Raw genomic sequence first — 22258 nt, 5'->3', positions numbered from 1 at the left:
CCTACTCTCCCTTCCTCCCTTTCTCTCTTCCTCTGACCTTGGACTTGGCCCTTATCCTGCCTGCAGTTCCTGATGCCAACTGTTTCTTTACACACACCCCATGACAGTGCCCCAGCTCTCAGCCAGCTGCGGGATTTGGTGGGGCAGGCATCCTGGCCACAGGTGAGGAGACTCAGGACAGAGAGCTGCAGTAGTGCAGCCAAGGTCACACAGGTAGCCAGGAGCGGAGTGTGAGGCACTCCTCCTTCCAACCTGAAGGCAACACATGGGGACAGTCAGAGTCCATACGGGCCACTGTTGCTTCTTTTATGAGATCTGACAGAGGCCAGCAGGACCTTCCAAGCTCCTGACACAGCAGACAGGAAGCCACCCCTGTTGGATGTCCGTCTTGTGGTGCTCCAACTGGGCCTGACCTCATACCCGAGGGGCTAGGAGCTCAAAAGGAAGTGCCAGTAGGTCTAGCTGTGTGACCTAGGGTGGTAGCTTCTTGTTTCTCACCTGAGATGTGGGGACACGAGGATAGTTGCACCAAAGCAATGTATATGGGGCAAAGAGCTCGGTGGATGCTAGCTGGCATAACATTTGTTAAGGTTCCCATTAAGGCTGGGTGAGGGGAGCGGGGGCAGGCTGTGGAGGGGTGGGTGTCTCTCACTCTGCACACTAAATCATAGGTGCTTTTCTGCCCTTAACCAGAGGACTTAGAGGCTACTGAAGGAATCCCCGGGACACAGCTCTCAGAGGCCACACACCAGTGGGCTGGCTTCCTGGCTCCAGAAAGGGCTGATGGGCTTTCTGGGCTGCTGGTGGTCTGACCAATGGGCAGCAGCTGCACCCACCCCCTCCTCTGTCTCCTTTCCAACTCCAGGCAGCCTTCTCTGCAGACCATCAATCACCACAGATGGCCTTGTTCAGTCCAATCACAGTTCCCCAGGAACGTGGACTGACCCGCCCCTCGGGCCTTCAGGAAGCTTAGGTGGCCACTCAGGATCCAGTGTCCTTCTGGCCTCATAGTCCCCCCAGGGGGCCTCTTCCTAGAGCTCATAGGGCCACCTTTGCTTCTGGAAGCTGAAAGGATAACCCCGTGTCTGCAGAGGTGCAGCAGCAATGTTCACTGTTGTCTTACATGTGGCACTGACATTCACCTGTGGGGACATTCCAGGGTGGTGTGTTGACAGGCATTCCAGTGTCAAGCATCTGTCACCTGTGCTCCTGGGGCAGCCCTCACATGGGTAGAGAGTACATTATTGTAGCTGCTGCAGGTCCCTGTGTGTGCAAGGGCTACACGCATGTGGGGGCAGGTTATACCCACTTGAGTGTTCATGCTGCATTCAGCACAGGGTCCTAGGAAGCCAGGGATGTGCGCTGTGTGTGCAGGGGCTATGGTGCATCTGCCAGTATAGGCATTGTGTGTTTACATTTATGACATGAACATGCATGACGCACTACTCATGGGTTCTGTATTGGCCCACGGACACTGGAGTGAATCTGTGCACATGCATGCACCCTCACGCAAATGGACTGGGTTGTGAAGGTAGCTAAATGGGAGGCATTAGCATCCTCCCCTAGTCCCTCTTCCGCTGCGGACTCCCCAGACCGCAGCCCCTCTTTGCCACTGCCCCTTCAAGGAAGTTACCAGGCAGAAGCCCCAAGCTCCAAGGCCTGTGCTCCAAGCCCCCTCCTACTGCACACGTCAAAAGAGAATTTCTCCGGATGGCAACCACCGCTCTGGGAAATGCCCCAAACGTCAGCTCTGCTCCTCCTAGTGATGTAGAGAGCCATGCCCAGTGGAGGGGAGCCCCTTCCACACTGCTGGTACTCAGCGTCACAATAAGACCCTCTACTCTTGGCTCTGCTGGTGGCTGGCCTACTCCCTTACCCTTCTGAAGGTCGAGCCAGGCTCAGCCTCTAAGGAGGGGGGCTTCCCTGATGGGGGTTGGCCAGCTGCAGGGTCCCCTCACCACTCAGTATGTGGAGCAGAGGTCAGCTACTTGGCTCAAAGGGGGTGGCTGTCAATACCTGCCCACCCTAGAAGGTCCGGATCCTTCAGGGAGGCAGGGAGGAGCCCCAGGTGTCTCGGTGCTCAGAGGGGGCCACCTAGACTGGTAGTCTAGTGAGGAGCTGGGCTTTCAGGCTGAAAGTGCCAACTCCTCCATCCATCTAGCATGACTGCTGCAAAATGGCCTGCCCACCCACTCCTGCCCCTGCCTGCCATCGAGGGGACTTGGGACACATCCCTGTCACCACATGCCTAGCTTTTCTCAGCCAGTGGATCCCTGTACACAGCGGTCCATCATCAAAGAGACCCTCCACAAGAGCCTCCCCTTGGCTCTTTCTTGGGACACCTTCCAGTACTCTGTGTCTTCCAGGGGCCAGGATCAAGAGGAGACTGGTGTTTCTGCAGACCGGCTGCCACCACTAGCCCTTGCATAACATCCTGGGGGCATATGCCATCTGGAGGCCACCAGCATCCACCTGAGACCCTGCATCCCCTTCTACGGTACTCCCTGCTCCTGTCCCCAGCCCCCACCCAGCCCCTCACCCTGGACTGTCCCTCAGTCCGGGATCCCAAGCATCCCCAGCTGCCTTCAGATAAACAAATCAAGCTCCCACCACCCCCCTCTTCCCGCCGCCACCATCAGCACTAGGGGGAAAAAAACGGCAAATGCAATCAAATCAAATCAAATCAAATCAAATCAAAAAGGTGAAGGAGGAAGGGGAGAGCGGGACCGGGCGCCTTTATTTTTTATTTTCTCAAGCTTGGGTGAGGGGAGAGATGCCGGTTACTTACTTGGCTAAGGCAATCGCCAGCGATCGGCTCGGGTTCCAGGCGGGCAGTCCGTAATCGCGGTGCGGCAGCTGGCGCCGCGCGGAGCCCAGCCCGCGCGCCCGGTCCCTGCGCAGACTGTACCATCGCGCCTGAGGCTGGGGGGGCGCGGCCGCCGGGGGAGGGGCTCGAGCGCGGACCAAACCACCCTGCGTCCGGGAGCGCGGTGCCGGGCATCACTCCCATGGGACGCATCGGCGGTCGCCCGCAGAACCCCAGGGAGAGGCCAGCTCCACTCTCGCTGGAGGCTGTGTCAAGGGCACGAGGAGGGGAGGGTCAGGACCCAGCCCCGGACGATCAGGGGTTGGTGAGAGCAAAGGAGGAGGCACTGTTTTCACAAGCCTTCCCCATGTCACTTCCTACTTTGTTAGATAGGGTGGGGGTTCCAGCCTCCCCAGATACTGACAGAATGCCTCTATACCTGGGAGCAAAGACCGCACAAAGTGGGAACACCTAAATGCGCGTATGGTGACAGGGTCTGTGGAGCAGACTCCCCAGCCAGCTGCCTGCTGTCACCTACACCCTTCTGCAGCCCCACACGGTGTCTGGGTGTGCCCACCTACCCCAGGGTGGGGATGAGTCGAATCAGGAGAACCCTTGAAGAGGCCATTTCTCCGCTGGAGTGTTAGCACATTCCCACTATTGGCCAAGGTATCTGTGATGAGTTGGGGGTGACCCCACTGGTGGCTAACCACTTCTAGGGACTCCAGAGTGATTCCATTTTGGAGTCTGCAGGAATGGATTCCCCCATCCATCTGCTCACTTCCTCCTGTTTCAGCTCCTCTCAGAGCAGACCTGTGGACTCCTAATTCCAGACAGACCTGGACTGTAATTCCAGGGGGACTAGCACCCTAGCAGCCAGCTGAGGGGGTCTCATTGGATGAGGAGTTTTCCCTTCACTTCCTCACTGACTGAGGTACCCTCCACACTATGGCCATGCCTCTACACACTTCAGGAGTGGCATCCTGCTGGAAAGAGAGTATTATAGAAAGACCTTCAAGGCCAGTGTGTTGGAGCATCTGTCAGCCTGTGTGGGTGCAGGAAGGGCAGGACAAGGGGGGGGGGTGCCCCTTGAGCCAGTTCCAGACAAAAGCTGCCTCCTTCCCCACCCCCACTGCTGCCCACCTCAGAGCCACCCGCCTTTCTGAGCGTCCTGTTGCTGCTCCATCCCCGGCTGGCACGGAATATCAATTTGTCTCGTTAAGCTGAAAAGTCTGCACTGCACCAAAATCAGAACCCGCCACGCAGAGAGGGGCTGAGGAGGGAGAGAGCCAGAGCAGAGCCCAAGGCAGGGCCCCAGAGCAAGGTCATACCACCACCAGCAGCACTAATCTTCAAACCCCCAGACTGATCATAGGGCCCCATCTACCCTGGCCAAACAGCGGTCTGCATGTGTGAGCATGTACAGAGGTGGGGGTGCCCAGACGCTGAGGATGTCTAGGCCTGGTAATTGTCCACGGAACAAGAATGTGACTTGGGGATGACCCCTTTCTGGGGTTGACACTGGATAGTCAGAGGGACTCTTGCCCATGCCAATAGACCAGGACTGCACCCCCCAAAAACAGCCTCATCTCTGCTTCTCTTTAACCCCACCCTTCCTGGGGGCATTCTAGTGGTCATATAAACTCCCAATCAGCACTGTCCTTGTGACCAAGGGCCAGGCTGGGAGGCTAGAGGCCACCCTGCCCCCACCAAGGCCTAGAGAAACCCCTGGACCTTGGCTCAGGGAGGTGGGCCTACAGGTCAGCAGGTGAGAAGCCTTGGCCAGCTGACTGTGTGTGCTGGAGTCTGCCATCATGCCTGTGTCTGGGGTGAACAAACAGAAACCAGAGAGTGGGAGCTGGGAGTCACCCATTTCCCCACTATGTTCCTTCCTGTGTGGGGCACAGAGTCACTTGCAGATCAGGAAACCACAGGACCTTGAACCCTGGGGGCTACTGTGAAGACTTAGAGGAGAAGGCTGGGTGTGGCTGTCAGGGTAAAGCTACACAGTTGTCTAGATAAACTGTCCCTGTGACTGAGGTCTTCAGGCCCAAGTCCAGGTTGCCTACAGGTCATAGATAGTGGGGGTGCCTGGCACGGGTCCCAGTACTCATTTACTTTGAAGAACTGAGTCCAGCCTGCCCAGTGAGACCATGGAGATATTTGGCTTCACTCACAGATACCAAGAGCTCCAACATTCAATCAGTTTCCGATTTTGCTTCTTAGAGTCTAAAACTAGCATCCGACAGAAATGACCCCAGATGGCCATCTCCTTGTGAGCCAGGCCCCGTGTCCTTCTGTCTCTGAGTCTATATCCCAGTGGCTTCTAGGCCCATGAAATTACGCTCATCCTGCAAAGCCATATTCATCTTCCCCCTTTCCAGACACCCCTACCTACTTTCACATACTCAGTTAACTCACCTCAGTCTCATCTTTGACCACACCATGCTGTGATGGTCTACAGGTCTGTTCCTCTCATTGGGCTGTGTCTGCATTGGATGGCTCCCTAGGGCCTCATATACTAGGTGCCAGCATGTTATAGATGCAATAAAGTCCTGACTGAGTCACTGTTGTGTGATTTTGATCTACCAAGTACCAGACCCAGCAAGACCCCGGGGAACTGGACTTCCCACAGTATAGTGGCACAAGCTGGGACTCAAAGGGAAAGGCTACGAATGTTGTGCCTAACGATGTCCTTGAGGGTGGGAGGTGGCCAGGGACATCTGCCTGCCCCAGCCCTGGACCTTGGGCCTCCTCTTCTGGCTGTGGCTACTTCTAGGTCACTGTGTTGCCCTTCCAGGATGTGTTAGGGGCCAGGGGTCTGGGCAAGTTGGGGCATTGGGCAATCAGACAAACAAGGCATGCATGTTGCAATCCTGAAGAGGTTGGACGTGACAGATCAGGGCTACCCGTGGTGAATAGGGCACATAGGCAGGTGGCCAGCTGGGAGGGTCACCAACAGTTTTTCATCCAGCCTGAGCTGGCTTATGGTGGACCTGGTCTGAGGGTCAGGGACAGGGCAGGGGTGAGGCGTCGGAAGGGCAGGAGAGCAACTGATGACTCCTGGTTTTAGTTAGCAACACTGAGGAAGAACTTAGGACCATGGCCAGGGCTGAAAGGAGAAAGCCACTTTGCCAAGATCAGTCTGCTGGAGTCAGAAGCCAGTGGTCTCCAGCCTGGGTCACTGGCTTTCCATGGAGAGATAGGAGGTACCCCACAGGCGCATGGCCACTGTCACCAAGAGCATCTGTCTGTATCCTAGGAGGGAAGCTCCTTCCCAAACCCCTCTGTGCCTTTCTCTGATCTCTACAACTATATGTGGGCCCCTTCCTATTTGACAGAAGAAAAAATGGAGCCCTGCAGATCTGGGGACCCAACACGTAGAGGCAGAAGGCAGAAGCAAGCCAGAGCCCATATGTGTACTACTGGGGTCTGATCTTACCAGAGGCCTCCTAGGTCTGAGGCAACAGCCAGGGACTCTGCAGTTGATGCCTCTGAGTGGATCAGAGTGTGTACCCAAGAGCCCACGTGGCCTGGTTCTTCCGAGATCCCCTCAGCGGCACGGGGGCCCACACCCACTCTGTTCTCATACTACTAGCCCCAAACCCCTACAGCCTGCTGACTGTGGAGCTGGCCTTCATGTCCTCCAGACCTGAGTTTCAAAACTAGCTCAATCCTTTGCCTTTGAGGCGACCTTGGGCAAGCGACTCAACCTTTCTGGGTCTCAGCTGGCTTATCGCCAGAGTCGCACCAGCTACAGAGTAGCAGTGTTAGTCAAGGGTACAATGGCAGGCATTAGTAACATTCTGGACACAGGGCTTGGAATTCCCTGAAAAATGTCCCATGAAAATGTGACATCTTGGGTCTCTTCCATCCTCCTTTCCTGGCAGAGGACATTCTTCGATACCCCTGTAGGAGGGAAGCTGGGCTCCCACCTGAGCCCCCAGATCCTGGTTTTTGCTTCTAGATTCCTCCACGGGAGGGTATGGGTCTGACTGCTGGTGATCACCAGTGACTGTCACACACGGCTGGTGACAACCTAGTCACCATCAGGCCTTCGATACAACACCCCTGTTGTGAAACTCTGAGAGCTGAGTCCTCACTGTAGTTCCAAGTTACAGAGAAGGAAACTGAGGCAGAGTAGACTAGATCAATGAGTCAAAATCACAGAGACTGGAGACACTGGGACCCAAAAAGCACTGCCCAGGCAAACCCAGCCTGTGGATCTCACTGGTGGTTATGGGAAGGGATCTGGCTTTCTTTCTGGTCACAGGCAAAAGTTGTCAGCCCTGCCTCCCACACCAGTGGCAGATGTGTGTCTGTGACCTGCTTGACCTCCGAGAGGGGAATCCCAGACCTCCTGGACTTGGAGCTCACAGAGTAATGATTGAACCAAGGTCACAGGGGCGAGTACCGCAGAGCTGAGGATGGAGGACCTCGAGGACTGCATGGATGAAGCATCTCAGATCAGAAGCAACCTCATTCGTGCTGCCCTCAGGCTGGCACCGCCTTGCCAGTGTGCACAGCCACTTCCCCGCCATCCACTCCGCCTTGTGACCTTGATGACCTTGGCCTCTGCCTGCCCACCCCTGCAGCCCTGCTCTGACACTCCCATTACCTTCTGATTCCACACCCTGTTTCTCTGCTCCCCAAACTCATCCTTCCCGCCCCCTGCCTGGAGAACTCCTCCTCCTCCTTCAGGAGTCCTCTCCAGCAGTCCGTCCTTCCTGAGCACCTCCCAGAGTTCCCTGCTCTATCAGCTGACCTTCCTATGCATATGTGTTCATCATGCAGATGTACTCCTGGGGACAGGAACCTGGATCTCATTTTCCTTTGGCATTCCTGGCAATGGACACAAAGCCTCAACAGCTATTGATCGAAACAGTGAGCGCAAGTTTGTTGAATGAAAATGCAATCCTTGGAACAGGTCTGTGTTTGCCTTTCTTGGTAGCTCTGGAAATGTTCTTTGGACTGGGGCTTCTAGTGTAGGAAGTTTGCCAATGAGTGGGGTTCCCTCGGTATGCTAAGCTTAGAAGGGATAGAGGAAAACCCCACCTTCACTTGAGTGCCACTGTCTAGAGAGGCCTTAACTGAGACAGGAGGCTGGAGCTCTTATCCCCAAAAGTCACATCAGCCACACGCAGCAGATCATGAAGTCATTTCATTGGGTTGGTCAGCCAATCAAGCCTTCAGTTCTCACTGAATGGAAGACTTTGTGTTGGGGTCTCCGGTTACTTGAGTGTGTGTGGACTTCAGTTCTCCTGAAGGGAGAAGAGCAGGAAGGCGGGGACAGACAGAGTGGAGGTGAGGAGTCCTGGGATGGCAGGAGGAGGAGAAAGGGAACTGGACATTTGTCAGGCCCCTCCTTGTTGGCTTGCAACACACAAGCTGTCATTCACTGCTCATCACTATCCAAGGAGTATGTGGTACTATATCAGTTCTCAACCTAGAGGTATGAAGCAAGCCCAGAGAGGGTGTGCGGCTTGCTCATGGCTGTGTGGCACAGGGTGGAAGATTGGAACACAGCACTGGGTTATCTCTGCTCTCCTACACTGTGGAGGCTGTGGGACCTGGGAGGGACTGGGGTTCCCGGGAGAGGACAAGGCAGAGGGGGTAGCAGGTGAGATGGGTGGAGCCAACTTCTGAGTGTTGGGGGCGCACAGGTGAGAAATCAGGGCAGAGGGCATCCTCTCTGGTGTCTGTGTTGCATGGTTGTTGCATAGTGACCTCTCTGGTACTTAGTGCTAATGTGCATACTTCCATACATACTTAGAGAAGCATATGTATACACATATGTGCACACACACATGCACACACTTGCTCACATGTGCACACACATACATGCACACACACACACACACAGCAGCCCCAGTGTATAGAGTACTACGTCATTTTACTGATGGAGAAGCTGGGTAGAGTATGGGGGTCCCCAAACCCAGGGTTCCATAGATGGAACCAGAACCAGAATTTAGGCCCTTCTGGGAGTCTTCCATCCTATAGCTGGGTCCATAGGCTCATTCTGGGGCTGTCCCCAGCCATTACAGCCCTTCCCTGCTATTCAGATCTTCTGGGGACTTCTAGGGAGCTCATTTGTCTCTCAGATCTCCATGGTACCCTAAGATGACCAGGGAGCCCAAGTGGGCACTAATAGCACAGTGTTGGAACTGACCTGGCCCCATCCATGCTCCTGGAGTGCTGTTTGACTCTGGACAGATTTCTTTCCAAATGATGAGTACACTTCCACACAGTTCCCACATCTCCAAGCTCACAGACTCAGTATCCATTAGTACCTGCTTCCCAGTTGTGAGAAAATTGCCAGATATGGAGAACACAAGAGACTGGAGAACCTCAGGGTGCACCCATGGGAGGGTGAGACAGGGCATAGTGTGCTCACAGGGCATCAGACCTCTTGGTGAGGGCAGAAGGACTCAGTGGCTTCCCTGCAGGGCTGTGACTAAGCAGAATCTAGAGGCTGAGCAGGGGGCTGGGTGTGCCAGGCAACAGGGCTGGGTGTGCCAGGCAATAGGAGTAGACTGTGCGAAGGTCCTGAGGCTGGAAAACACCATACAATTCTGAGGAACTGGAAAGGAGGGCTGAAGGACTGGAGGGGAGAGCAATGGCATGGGGTGGCCGTGTGGCCACTCTACAGATGCCTGTCCGTATCCTGGGAAGGCTCCCAGAGAAAACTGAAGCTACGGTTTGTATGAACCTGCTGTCTTCCTGGCCATCTCCTCATATTCAACCCTGCTAGCTTCTCAGTGAGCGAAAGGGACCAATGGAGAACGTCAGAAACACCAGTGACCATGCCCAGAGTGTGGAGGAGGGCAGACTGTAGGAGACCTGACAGGGGATAGGAATTGAGTTGAGAGTAAGACTCACTAGTCAGGGCACAATGTCCCCCAACAGGGTCTGGACATTATTGGTCCCTGCTGATACCAGTCTCAGGGAAGTTAGGACTGTTGCTTAGAGTGACTAAGAGGTGGCCTGGTTGGAAGCATCACCGTACACCCAGGTTACCCTAGGACCTTCTCACATGAGGATGCATTGAAAGCCTCCCTGGGTCCTTCAAGGCAATGTGAGTATCACCCCATTTCACAGATAATCAGACAGAGGCTCAGAGAGCACTAGCGCAAACCTGTCCAGCTGGTAGGCGTAGATGGGATGAACCCTTTGTCTCCCTGTTACTGGTCTGGGGGAGGTTTGCCTCTTGCTAGGAGCTTCTGCGAGTGGCCTCGGGATCAGGGAGGAATGAGAGAAAAAGGCAGGGTGAGAGCCAGAGCTGGGCTCATGGACTGGCTGCCCTTGATAGCTGATCTGGGTGATACTGATGGAGTTGACTGATTTCTTTAAGCTAGGCCTTATACATCCTCCCCAGAGGCTGCTGGGAATTCCTCCTGAGAGCTGTCTTGAGATGGTTCACATGGACACACTGCCCTGCCCTCCACCCAGCCCAGTCTTTCCCGCTCATAGTCTGAGGCCAAGCAGGGACTGCTTCCCTTACGACATGCACCACAAAGCCAATGATGGGGTCTTCTGGCCCATGAAGAAATCTAATCACCCTGTGAGGTCACCTTGCTTGGAGTTCATCTTCACTAGCTGTGGCTCACCAATGAGGCCACAACAGTCTGCCTGAGCGCAGGCTGCTGTCACCACCAGCCCATGGCGTGTCAGGAAAGAACACTGTACCAGCAGTCACCAGGATAGGACAGACTCAGGGGCATCTATGACAGTCTGACTTTATCCCCCAGTCCCCCTGACCTGGCATCCCTCTGACAAAGACTCAATAGAAGGAGAACATGGAAGGGCATGTCCAATAGGAACAAGGTACTGTGCCATTCTTGGGGGCACAGAGGAGCAGGGTTAGGGGTCAAGGTGTTTGTAACTGAACCCTATCGCTGCTGCTTAGGTCTGGGTGACTGAGAGATGATTGCTGAGCTAGTTTGAACTTCAGTTCTTACATCAGCCAAGTGAAAGCAATGCTTGGGGTTAATGGCACTCCAGAAGGCATGAGTGAGCCATGTGTATACATGTGGTATATAATAGGTGCTTAGAAAAATTCAGCTTGTGTCTCCTTCATCTCTACTCTGCCAAGGTGACATCTTCAACTCATATGACAGCTGGACTTTGATTGCAAACCAAATTAGAAAGAATCTGAAGTGGGCACTGCTTTGCGCTTCAGCATTAATTAAGCACCTACTATATGATTAATGGTATGGGTACTGTCTTCTGGAAGTAGAGCTTACAGATGACAAAGAAGGAAAGAAGGGAGGAAGTCTGGAAATCTGGGGGAGCTGCTGAGGGGTGCCTTTGTAGGAAGAATTTCCCTTTTCCTTCTCCTGGGGTACCTCAGGCACCCTAGAACCACATAGCTGGAAAGCATCTCTTTCATGACTTGGCTAAAGCACTGAGATGCTGCCCCATAGAAGAACCAACACATCAGCCCCTAAGGAGCACCCAACCCCAACCCAGTTCCTAGAACAGTGCTGACTCGAGGCCAAGAGGTCTAACCTAGAGCATCATTATTGGTGTGTGCAGAGCTCAGCTCAAATATGAACTCTGCCATGCATTGGCTGTGTGGCCCTGGGAAAATCACTCTACCTTTCTGAGCCCTTTATCAGTCATGTGACAGGAACATTCGTCTTAGTCTATCTTGGGAATGAACTGAGACAAGGCCTAGAATATTGTTCCTGTTAGGTGTGGCAAGCACAAACTTCTTTGAGAAATTACCCATAAGCCCCTTCTCTGTGGGGTACAAGCACCTGTACCTTGCACGGTGTGACGTGGAGGCAACCTTGCCCCGTGGGGTCCTGGAATTGCCTGTGGTGCCTGCCTGTGACCTCACTGGCAACTTAGACCCTGTCCAGGTGACAGTGAACCCTACGAGGATGGCATCTGCTTTTCCAAGTGCTGCCTGGGCACGCGTACCAGCTGTACATGGTAATCGGGGCTGGCCATCTTCTCCACTGGTCCTTTTCATTTGCCCCAGCCTTGGGCTCTGATGGCAACTGGAGGACCTGGAACCTTGCTTCCTGATGGTTGCCACTCTGCTCTGTCCAAGGGTTCCAGGCGACAACAATGAAGAACCACCCTAAGTAGGCCAGTGAAGACCTCGCTCTCTCTTCTCTCCCCCTTTCTTGCTTTGCCTCTGTACCCCAAGCCTCTGCCCTAGCCCTCTCTGCCTCTGGAGCACTGAAGGTCCCTTCTCTAAATTCTCCAGTGTCTCACCACATGAGACACTCACTGTCTTGGTCTCTCCATGCCTCGGTCCCTCTCCTATGGTCCACAAGCCCGCTGGCCCTGGAATGAGTTCTAATCTGGAGTCTTCCTGTGTAGCACTGGCCAAAGGCTGCCTCTCAGAGCAGGGGTGTAATGGGGAGAAGGTGCCATTCGTGGGTCAGGGTGTATCCATGGGCTCTGGTGAATTCTCCCCACAGGCCTTACTTCTCCTGACCACTATCTTTCCCTGTTCCATCATCTGCAAAATGGAGGTTGGGGCTGGCTAGATGGCTGAGTGGTAAGGGCACTCGCTGGCAAACATGATGTTAAACGCAAGTTCAGCCCCTGGGAACCACATGGAAGGAACTGACTCCTGCAAGTAAGTTGTCTTTGGTCAGCACACACACACACACACACACAATACATGGATATAAAAACATCTGAAATATGAGTGAGGAGTTTGCATTTTTGTAGAGCTGCACGGAGATCCCCTTGAGAGATCTGCCAGCTGGGTCTGGAATAAAGTCACTCGGAGGGCTGATGGGCTACACTGAAGGGCAAGGCTACATTCTACAGAAGATTTAAGATGTTTGGGGAAACAAACACACACACACACACACACACACACACACACACAAACACCACCACAGGAATGTCATTTATAGTCAGCTCCTGTGCAGGGTTCTGTTGCTCCTTGCCTGCTCTGCTAAAAATAGCAATTGACAAAGGGCATGTGGGCTCCGCCTACCTGAGGCAGCTAGGGGGGCAGGACCGTGTGACCTCCTCCCACCTGTTTCACATGGCCAATGACCTTCACTTTCCTCACCCTGGCTGTGGCCATGGCCATGGAGGAGTTGAAGAATGTCAGGGAGAAACATGGGCTGCAACCCTGGGGCTCACACTAGGAATGTCCCTTGGGCCCTGGTAATGACAGTGGTACTGATGGAGGTGACACTCAGAGCCACGATACATGGAGCGCTGGTGACAGCTCAGAATGTATCAGGTGGAGTGAACTCAAAGAGTTCTCAAGACCAGCAGGAAAGAAAGATTGCTGTCCGTTTTATACAGGGACCTGGCCACCTGTCTCCAGAGTGACAGGGTATCCTCCTCCTAGCCTGCTTTTGACTACAAGTAGGGCCTACTGGGCAGGACTCAGGGGGCCCCAAGGCTTGCTTTGTGATGTGGCAGTTGGGTGGGGGCAGAGAGACCGGTCACTGTTATGGCTGGGCTGTGGCTCAGTGGGAGAGCGCTGGTGAAACACCCAGGGAGCCGGGTTATACGCTCAGTTTTTGTTGATTGCAGCATTGAAAACCAAGAAACCCACTAACCAAACAAAGCCCCATAGTCCATGATGACGTCATGGGGCAGTGCACACTGGAGGAGGGGAGGGAATGACCAGCAGCAGGCACAACAAGAAGAAGGGTATGTGGCGTGGGGCGGCACTCACAGAAGGCGCCTAGAGAGGGCACCACTCCACAGCAGAACCCCCAAACATCAGCAGTGAGGTTTCTACCCTACAGGATATTCATGGCCCCAAAGGCTTGGTTTTCAAGGTGCCACTCCTGGATGGTGACAGACCACATAGGAAGTGGGGGCTTGTAGGAGGTTCCTGGAGGGGATGCACCCCTCCCCCATTACTTTTGGCTGCCTGGCAGCGAAGATTTTGCTCTCACAGAGGTGTGCCCAAAGCAAATGGCCTTTCCATCACAGGCTGGAACCTCCAAAACCATGAGCCCCAAACTTTTCTGCCCAACGAGGTGATTGTGTGAAGCATTTTGCAACAGTGGCAGAAAGCCGACTGACGCAGTGTGTGATTTAACATTTGTCTTCGAAACAATTCCTTTATTGAAACCCAATGTGGCTGGCCTTTTGTATCCTCAGATTCCCACACCTCTAAGTCAACCAAATGTGATTGGAATAGCTTAAGAGATGCATCTGTGCTGGGAATTATTTCCACGACAGATGGATGTCTTGGGTGTTATAAGTCATAGGAGAATCCATCTGAAGTGTGTGGGGAGGGTGTGTGGAGGTTCCACGAGGCTGCTACCACTTGCAAAATTTCACTGTGGTTTCAGCAGCCATGGGGGTCCCAGAAGCCACCCCTCTCAGATCTTGGGGGATGACTGTCTTACCACAAACCTTGCTTAACTAGTGTGGTACACTGTTAGCAAAACAGGACAGGTACACTGTTCATGGATCGGACGGCATCCTGTCTGTCCCTTGGGAACTTTGGCTGAGACCCTGGCTGGAGAGTGGGTTTCTAGAGATGATCAAGGCTGTGGAGAGATTTTTCAGAGGCTAGAAAAGACTGGAGGCTCTCCTAGGGGCTTCCAGTGTACGGGGGATAGCTCTGGGTCTGAGGGGAGTTTGGGATCACCCTGGCACAGTTTCCACCCCAAGCCTCAGGTCTCGGCTACCTCTGCACTCAGGGATAGCAGCTCCCTAGAAGCTTTTTTCTAACAAAGCGCCACCACGGCGTCCTGACCTCAATGGCTAACACACATTCTTGGCCTAGTTAGAAAGCCCCTCGCCTCTCGTATTTATAGCACCTCCCCATACCACTTATGCCTCAGAGGGAGACTCAGCCCTGCTTTGGAACCTGCCCCTCTCAAATAGGGTCTTTCCATGGAGCCCAGGCTGACTCTGCATTCATGCCCCTCCTGCTGCTTCCTTCCAGGGGCTGGGATCACAAGGGTGCGTCATCACACCCAGCCAAAGACCTCTTTCCATCGAGCCTCCCTGACCCGAAGGTGTGTTAGACCCTCCTCTTTGCGGGACAGAATGGATCAGGGATGTCACTGTGTGGCACCCTCATCCTCAAACTGGAATGGTTGAGGTTTGAGTTCACCGACTGTGCATGGGGTCTAGTTGAAGAACTCGGTCCGTGTAAGCTTCTCTTTTTCTTGTAATGACCCGTTAGTCAAAGGAAGAAACTGAAGCACAGAAAGGTTAAGCAGCTTGCCTGAGCTCACACAGCCAGATGGGTTTTGAACCTGACTCCAGAGATAATTCCCTGGGTCCTGGGCTGAACCTGGCACACAAACTAGTTCCTCCATGAGTGGACTTCCCCCTTTTTTTTTTTTTTTTTTTTTTTTTTTGCATTTTTGAGCTCTTACCATCTATAACTGAGTGGCAGGGAAGAGATGATAGTGGCCGCTCATGGTCCCAGCCTGGTGGGTGCATGAGTTCTCATTTTACAGATGAGCCTCACGATGGCATCCCTGGTCCACTCCTGTGCCCAAAGAGGAGGCTCTACCTCCTAAAGTCTAGACCCTTCAGGGAAGTTCCCAGGGATGTGGCTGATGTGACCACAGAACAGGGCAAGGTATTACCACAGTCGGGGCCCAGGCACCCTCTTTACGAAGGGAACACAGAGGCCCAGGAAAGGGTATTATCTAGTGTCTGTAGTAAGAGGCCATGGGCGGGGGGCATGGGACTGGCTTAGTGCCTTGCTCCACCTAACCATCAAACTCTTCTTATTCTCATAGCAAATAGTTCTATTCTTCTTCTTTAAAACTTCTGTTAGAGTATTTATTTAATGCATATGAATGTTTTCCTGGATCTAAGCACAGCATGCATGTACTGCTTGTGGAGGCCAGAAGAGGGCGTCATATCCTCTGAGACTCTAGTTACAAATGGCTGTGGGTGCTGGGAACTGAGCTTGGGTCCTCTGAAAGAGCAGCCAGGGGGGCTCTTACCCACTGAGCCATCTCTCCACATCCACCCCCCGCATGCCTTTTCAAGTATTGGTTTGAGGATTTTAAGTCACCTGTCCCATGATCACTTCCAGTTCCAAAGTACAGAAGGCAAGAGGACACTGCTCTGCTATTGCCTGGGGTTTTGCTCTGTGTAGCTCTGTGGAAGGCATGATACAGTCATGTGTTCATCCAACAGCCATGGGCACATCACTTCCTCCATGTGATCCAAGAGCAGTCTCTTTGTAAGTTGGAGTCCTGGCCTGGAGCATTCTGCTCGAGCATAAAAGGACTGGTACCGAATGCAGAGGTCTATGCTCACCCTGTGCCAGCATGACATGGGGGCACCCTATCTGGCATTTGTCATCCACTTCCTCTCTTTACATCCATCTTCTGTCTACACAGATCCAGCTGTAGCTCTGGGTCTGGGGCCCACATCTACACCAGTACCCTGACCCAGTATATAAGGGCAATTTGTACACTGTCTTGTCTTCCTGATCTTTTTAACTAAGGCTTGGGAGCTAAACTCTAACCTCAATCTCAGAGGAAGCTAAGGCATCCCAGAACAAAGAAGAGGTGTCAAGCTGTGGGCTGCGTGTCCTTAGCCAGGAAACTGATGGGCGACCCTGATTTAATTAGCTTTTTCTTGCAATGATTTAGAGAAGGCTGTAATTAGCTTGGGGGCCCAGAGGGAGAGGCCTGGGTGGTGGAGCCATGGAGGAGCAGGTGGCAAAGGAGGGTGTGGGCTGGATTCAAGATTGGACCCCTGTTTTTCCAGGCAATGCAGGTTAAAGAACCTGGCTGCTTAGGGGAAGGGAGTCCTGCAGAAACTGGACCTGGCTGGGGAAGCTGTGGGCTCTCGGTTGGCCTTTATGGTTTGTTTTTGTTTTGCTGCTGCTTTTTGGTTCATATTAGATTACTACATATATCCAGGCCACTATGCTGTGGCCTGGAGGGTGGCACTTAGGCTAGGCCATGGTAGATAAACTTTCGGAGGGCCTTGTAGCTGGCTGAGGACATTCCCCATGACACCAAGCTAATAAAAAGGGAGGAGGCCCTGTTTCCAGTTTGGAGGAGGAAGCTCCCAGAACTATACTGTATGTGGGATTGTTAGACATTAGTATTCGTCAAACACTGACTGAGGGTTTGCCCAAGACCCTAGTCAGCCTGAGCCTGCAAGGCAGAGCTCAGGCTGGTGGAGCTGTGGTTTGGGGACGGCTTGTTCCTACTCTGGGGGAGGGCTGGTTCACACAATGAGGCCAGTGGGACCTAGTGGGAAGCACTTGGCTGCAGGAGTGTGGAGTTTCAGAGTCAACTCTAGTGTCAGGGTGGTCCACCTTCAGCACTGGCATTGTGCCACCTGAGAAAGGAGGTGAGCTCGAGTATCAGCTCTAGGAAACTAGCCTCGTTTGTCATGTCAGCATTTTTTTTTCCTGCATCTTCTGGATCCCCACCGAGTGGCAGAGACCACTGTCACTCTGCCTCCCCCAGCAGCCCCAGGTGTGGCTGGCAACAGAGCCCCTGCTTTCCCACACCTCTCTGGGGGTAAAAGATGAGGAGGACTGGGGGTGGAGAGAAGATTGATCATAGAGGCTTTGCTCAGCTTGGTGGATGCACGCAGTGTGGCCGCTGCGAGCCAGGCCTCCCAGATGCAGAGCCCTTGCCTGCCCCCAGCCACTTAAGTTCCAGGCATGGATCTTCTGTGGACCTCCCTGTCCAGTCCTCTCTTCCTGGGTTCCTCAGCTGAACTGCTCCCCAGGGGCCCTTACTAGGCTTCCATTTTGCCCCTGCCTACCTCCAGGTCTGTAGCCCAGCCTCAGACCTGGTCCTGTTCTCACCAATGCTATGCACATCCAAGCTTCACTTCTCAACTGCTTAGCCCTCTCATCATAACAACCCTTTCAGGAAGGCCCAGAGAGGTTATACAGTTGGCTCAAGGTCACACAGAAAGGACCTAAAAGACCCGGAATTTATCCTTCATCCCTTAAGTCTCCAGACTGAGGTCCTGTCTGAGAACCTGACACCTTTGACTGTCATGTCTACAAATGTCCCCTTTGTCTCATGGTCATCATGCTGCAAGGCCCCTTGCTTTGTGGTAGCCTCTGCTGAAGACAGCATTGTACTTATTGGCACTGGGGAGGAGATAATTCTGGAACGTGTCCAAGAAAAAGACGTGAATACTTTAGCTCCGCAGCTCTTGCTTGCAAAACACACTGAGCCCCAAACAGAAGTGAGCCTGAGAAGGTCTCAACCCAGCACTGCCCACTAGTTAACAGTTCAACAGAACTCCATGGCAGCTTGGGCAGGCTTCCTCCCACAGAGAGATCAAGGCCAGAGTCACATCTGCGGTAACCTCAGGTATATCCTAGCCCCTTTAGACCCTCTGTTTCTTCATCGGCAAAGATGCTGCTATTGGGTACAGGCTTGCTCCGAGGGCAAGGACGATGTGGAAAGGTCTAGATTAGAACCCGCCACATGAGAGGCATTCCACAGATGGAAGATGAATCCAAGTTTTCAAAGTGAAGTTTATGAACATGCATGGATGGAGTGGTAGAAAGGGAAGCATGGATATTCTCAAAAGGGCTGGTGTGATGGGTGAGTTCCATCATCTTGTCCTCTGCCTATGTTGTGATATATTATCTTCACCTCAAGGTAAGGACTCTTTCAGTGCCCATCTCACAGGTAAGAAAGTGGAAGGGCCAGCAGGGCAGGTTAAATGAGAACCAAGTGCTAGTTTTTCAATGAAAGGCAAAAGCAACTGGAAGGTTGCCTGGGACCCGCCTGTCAATCACATGGCTCCCTAACTTCTGCCTCTTCTTCCCTCAGTCTCTTCCGCCAAACTTAACAATTCCTTCCTGGCGGGCTACCTTGGCCACCCTTGACTGTGGCATTTAGTGAGATCCAGGGACACCCTTGGAATTCTGGTTCCCAACCCTTCACTCTAGGGTTGGGTTTCTGCATCCTCTGCTAGGATTCTAAAAGGGGTGGGTGTCGCTCCTCTCTATCTAACACTCCATACCTGCTGCACCTGTCACTGGGTGCTGTGACATCATACTTCAGAACTCTGGGCCAAGGGGAAAATTCCACTGTCCTCTCTCCTTTTCAACTGGGAGCTTTGGTAAAGGGGAAGCTTGCGTGGGGCAGAGGGGATAAGAAGGCTTCCTGCTGGCTCCGCCGAGCTGTCACGTGCACTGAGGTGCAGACATTTCTCGCTGAGCCTCAGTTTCCTTTTTATCTCCGCCACAACATAAAATGAAAGAAAGTGAATTGGCAGGGCCAGGCTGGAGTAGAAACCACAAACGGCCCATTTGCAAGAGCAGCTTAAAATACATTTGTTTGTTTTGCTTGGAGCTTAAAATAAAATTGAATTAAATGCCAATGTTGAAAAATTGGAGGACCGTGCCTAGGAATTCAGACTGCTGGCTTCTTCTAGGATGCTGAGGCTGTCCATGCTGGAAGCTGCCTGAGGGAGGAGGAGGAGGCCACAGAGATGGACGCCTGGTCTCCTGGGTCCCCTCCAGCCTTGTTTCTGGCAGAGTAGCTACCTGGACATGAGATGTAGGGAGTTGACACTGCCTGGACCGGTCTGTCCTGATCACGGATGCCCCTTCCCATGTGCACAACAAACACCCAACCTGACCTGGGCTTGTTCTAGAAGCAGCAGTCACAACGAGGCAGCTTGTACCTACTAACCCACCATGGGAATCCTGGGCCCTCGTGAAGTGAGCGCCCTGGGTATATCATACTAGATTCACTGAGAGGGACACTGAGGCACAGACAGGCTACCTTACTTGCTGAGGTCACGTGATCAGCAAGTGGGAAGATTGGGATGTGGATACCAGAAGCCTGCCTTCTTCAAATCTGTGCCACACCAAAGAACAGAGGTATCCCCAGTGCTGGGGTGGGCACTCCCATGGTTCTGCCCAAGTTTTTATCTCTCCATAGCACACAATTGTCACCCTCCCCTTCTCCCTTCCTCCCTCACACACCCATCAACTCTTGATGGTTTCTCAGCAATCAAAGAAGGTGCAGGTACTACCTCCCTCCCCCCATCTGAAGGTGAGGAAACAGAGAGCTTTGAAGTAACTTATCCATGTTATGTGGCCAGAGCAGTAGAACCGGAGTGTGAACCTGGACCCCGAGCATTGAAGACTGTGCTTTTGGCAGCCTGGAGTGCCTGTGTGGTCTCAGACACCCGACTGGCATCCTCCCTCACCCACCCATACACTCAAGTGTGGTCCTGACTGCTACTCTGCCCTGCACATAGTGGCATAGAGACGCCTCTAGTGGTTCCTGGGTGGAACTACATGGGAATTCAGCTGGAGTGGAAGGTGACACACCTTCAGAACAGGCTCTGTGGGTCTGGGGCCACTGCCCCAGGGAGTCCAGGAGGCTGAGGCTGAGGGAAGCTGGTGTGCCTGGCCATTTGTTTTAAGGAGAACATGGTGGGGGCACCTGTGCATCAGGAGACCCCTGTCCCATTCTACCCTCCACAACTACAGCAAGGACAAGCTTTCTGGCCTGAAGTCCTAGCAAGTGCACCCTCTGCCTTCCTCAGTTTCTCTTTTGTGAAAAGAAGAGGTTACATCAACAGAGGGTGCGAACTGGCAGCTCTAAGGCCTCATTCAGACTTGCTGCATGTTTATTTATTGAGAAGATATATTTATATTTTAAATTAAGTGCATGTGTGTGTGTTGGGGGTTGGTCTGTGTGTGGGATGTGCATGTAGTTGAACTTAAAGAGGCCCAGAAGAGGCTGCTGGAGCCCCCTGGAACTGGAGCTAGAGGATGATGTGAGCTGTTACTCGTGTTCTGGGAACCTAACCTTGGTCCTCTGGAAGAGCAGTAAATGCTCTTAACCACTGAGCCATCTTGTCAGCCCCTGCAGGGCATATTTCTGCATACATCTTTGTTGTTGTAGAACAATGTTAAATTTGTTCAATACCGTGAAGATGACATGGAGGGGCTGGCCCGGCCCCCACTTCCCCTCGTTATGGATGTCTAACAGTAGCAAGCAAAGATCTCACGAGGAACTGGCATCCATATGCTAATATCCACGAGACTCCACACTCCATCGAAATTGCTTTCTTTCACCTACTAATGCCTGGGTCTGCTCCTGGGACCCTCATTGCCCTACATTTCATCTATTCTGCTTCCTAGGCGCCTTGTGGCTGCAACAGGTGCATGGAATATTTAAAAATTAAATAAGATATTTCAGACGGAAGGCACTGGCTACCAAAACCAGGCTGAATCTCACACTGATTTCACAGGCAGTAACCGAGTTCTGGTCAGAGATGAGTGTTTCCTCACTGAACGCATATATTCAGTTCACGCCTCTGAAGAGCCCAATGACTGGATCTCCAGTTTACCGCCATCCCAGAACTTGCTATTGTCACCATGCAGGCTCCAGCATCATCCTGTATCACTGGCTTGGCACCTGTCATCTCCCAATGGTACACAGACAGGCCTCCTCTGGTTTACTTATCTGTGAAATGGGCACCATACTACCTTCTGCCAGATCAGCTGAGGTTGAAATGAACTGAGATATGTACGGATGATTCTCAGCAGGGGGCTGGGGGTATTCAGGCCCAGGGACCGTTCTCTTGCTGCTGGTGTATTATGGGCAGACGTTTTAAGTTCCCTCTTCCTAAAGTAAACCCAGTCCTTCCTCTGCCTGCTCTGTGTCCCTCTCGGCCAGGTGAGGCCAGTGCAGGAGGGTTAGAGACAAGCTTGCTAAAGTAGGTCCTATCTATCTATGAGCAGAACCACAGACCCCCAATAAAGACCCCAGACTCAGTGTAAAACCCAGAGTGGGGACAATGCCAACCCCCAACCTAGGCTCTGCAGGTCCAGCCTCTTGGGGGAGTGCCATCTTCCTCTGCATGGCACCCCTAGTCTGGAACCCAGAAATAAGGAGGTTGTGAGGGATACATGTCCAAGGGGTCACTCCTTGCCATGGTTACACATAGTGTAAACAGAGATGGGACAAGAGCAGCAAGGGGAACAGAGCCTGGGGCAGAGCTACATCTTGCTTGCCCTCTGCTGTATGACTCAGGCAAACCCTCACCTCTCTCTTAGTCTCCCTTCCCCAGTAACAGTCGCAAGGGGCAGTAGTGACAAAAGTGATGGTGGTGGTGGCGGTGGCAACAGTAGCTCCCCATTGACACACAAGGTGCAGCATCAGCCCTTCATGTACTTAGCCCGCTTCATACATACAGGCGCCCTAGGGACAGTCTCATCCCCATGACCATTTCACATGTGAGAAGAGGACTGAATGCTGGGAACTAATCTGAGGCATGCAAGCTAGAAGATTCAAATTCTCTGATTTGGGGCGTGAGCCCGCACCCCAGGCCTGCCTCTTCTGTAGCCACCCATGAAGACAAAAGAAACCTTGCAGGTGTCGGAACAGATTCCACTGTGGACTTACTGCCCCTGGGGCTGAAGTCACATGTGCAGTGGGAGCACACCTGCTGCATACACCTGTGCCGACAGGACACGCCTGCTGCATACACCTGGGCCGAGGGGACACGCCTGCTGCATAC

The 22258-nt window shown here is 53.1% G+C and overlaps 1 protein-coding gene across 8 annotated transcripts in view; it reads right to left on the bottom strand.

Moving 5' to 3' along the window:
- Atp2b2 (ATPase plasma membrane Ca2+ transporting 2) overlaps positions 1 to 22258 on the bottom strand; it is a 327316-nt gene that overhangs the window by 157409 nt on the left and 147649 nt on the right. The window contains exon 1 of one of the 8 annotated variants that reach the window (XM_057792691.1): positions 2789 to 2897. The exons of the other annotated variants lie outside the window; for them this stretch is intronic. The gene's annotated coding sequence lies outside the window, so the exon portion shown is untranslated. Of the gene's footprint in view, positions 1 to 2788; positions 2898 to 22258 lie in introns of those variants that run through there. 8 annotated transcript variants of the gene reach the window in all.

This window comes from Chionomys nivalis, chromosome 1, assembly GCF_950005125.1.
Source record: "Chionomys nivalis chromosome 1, mChiNiv1.1, whole genome shotgun sequence".
NCBI lineage: Eukaryota > Metazoa > Chordata > Mammalia > Rodentia > Cricetidae > Chionomys > Chionomys nivalis.
Note: the sequence above shows the minus strand (reverse complement) of the source record. Positions and strands in the feature narration are given on the sequence as shown.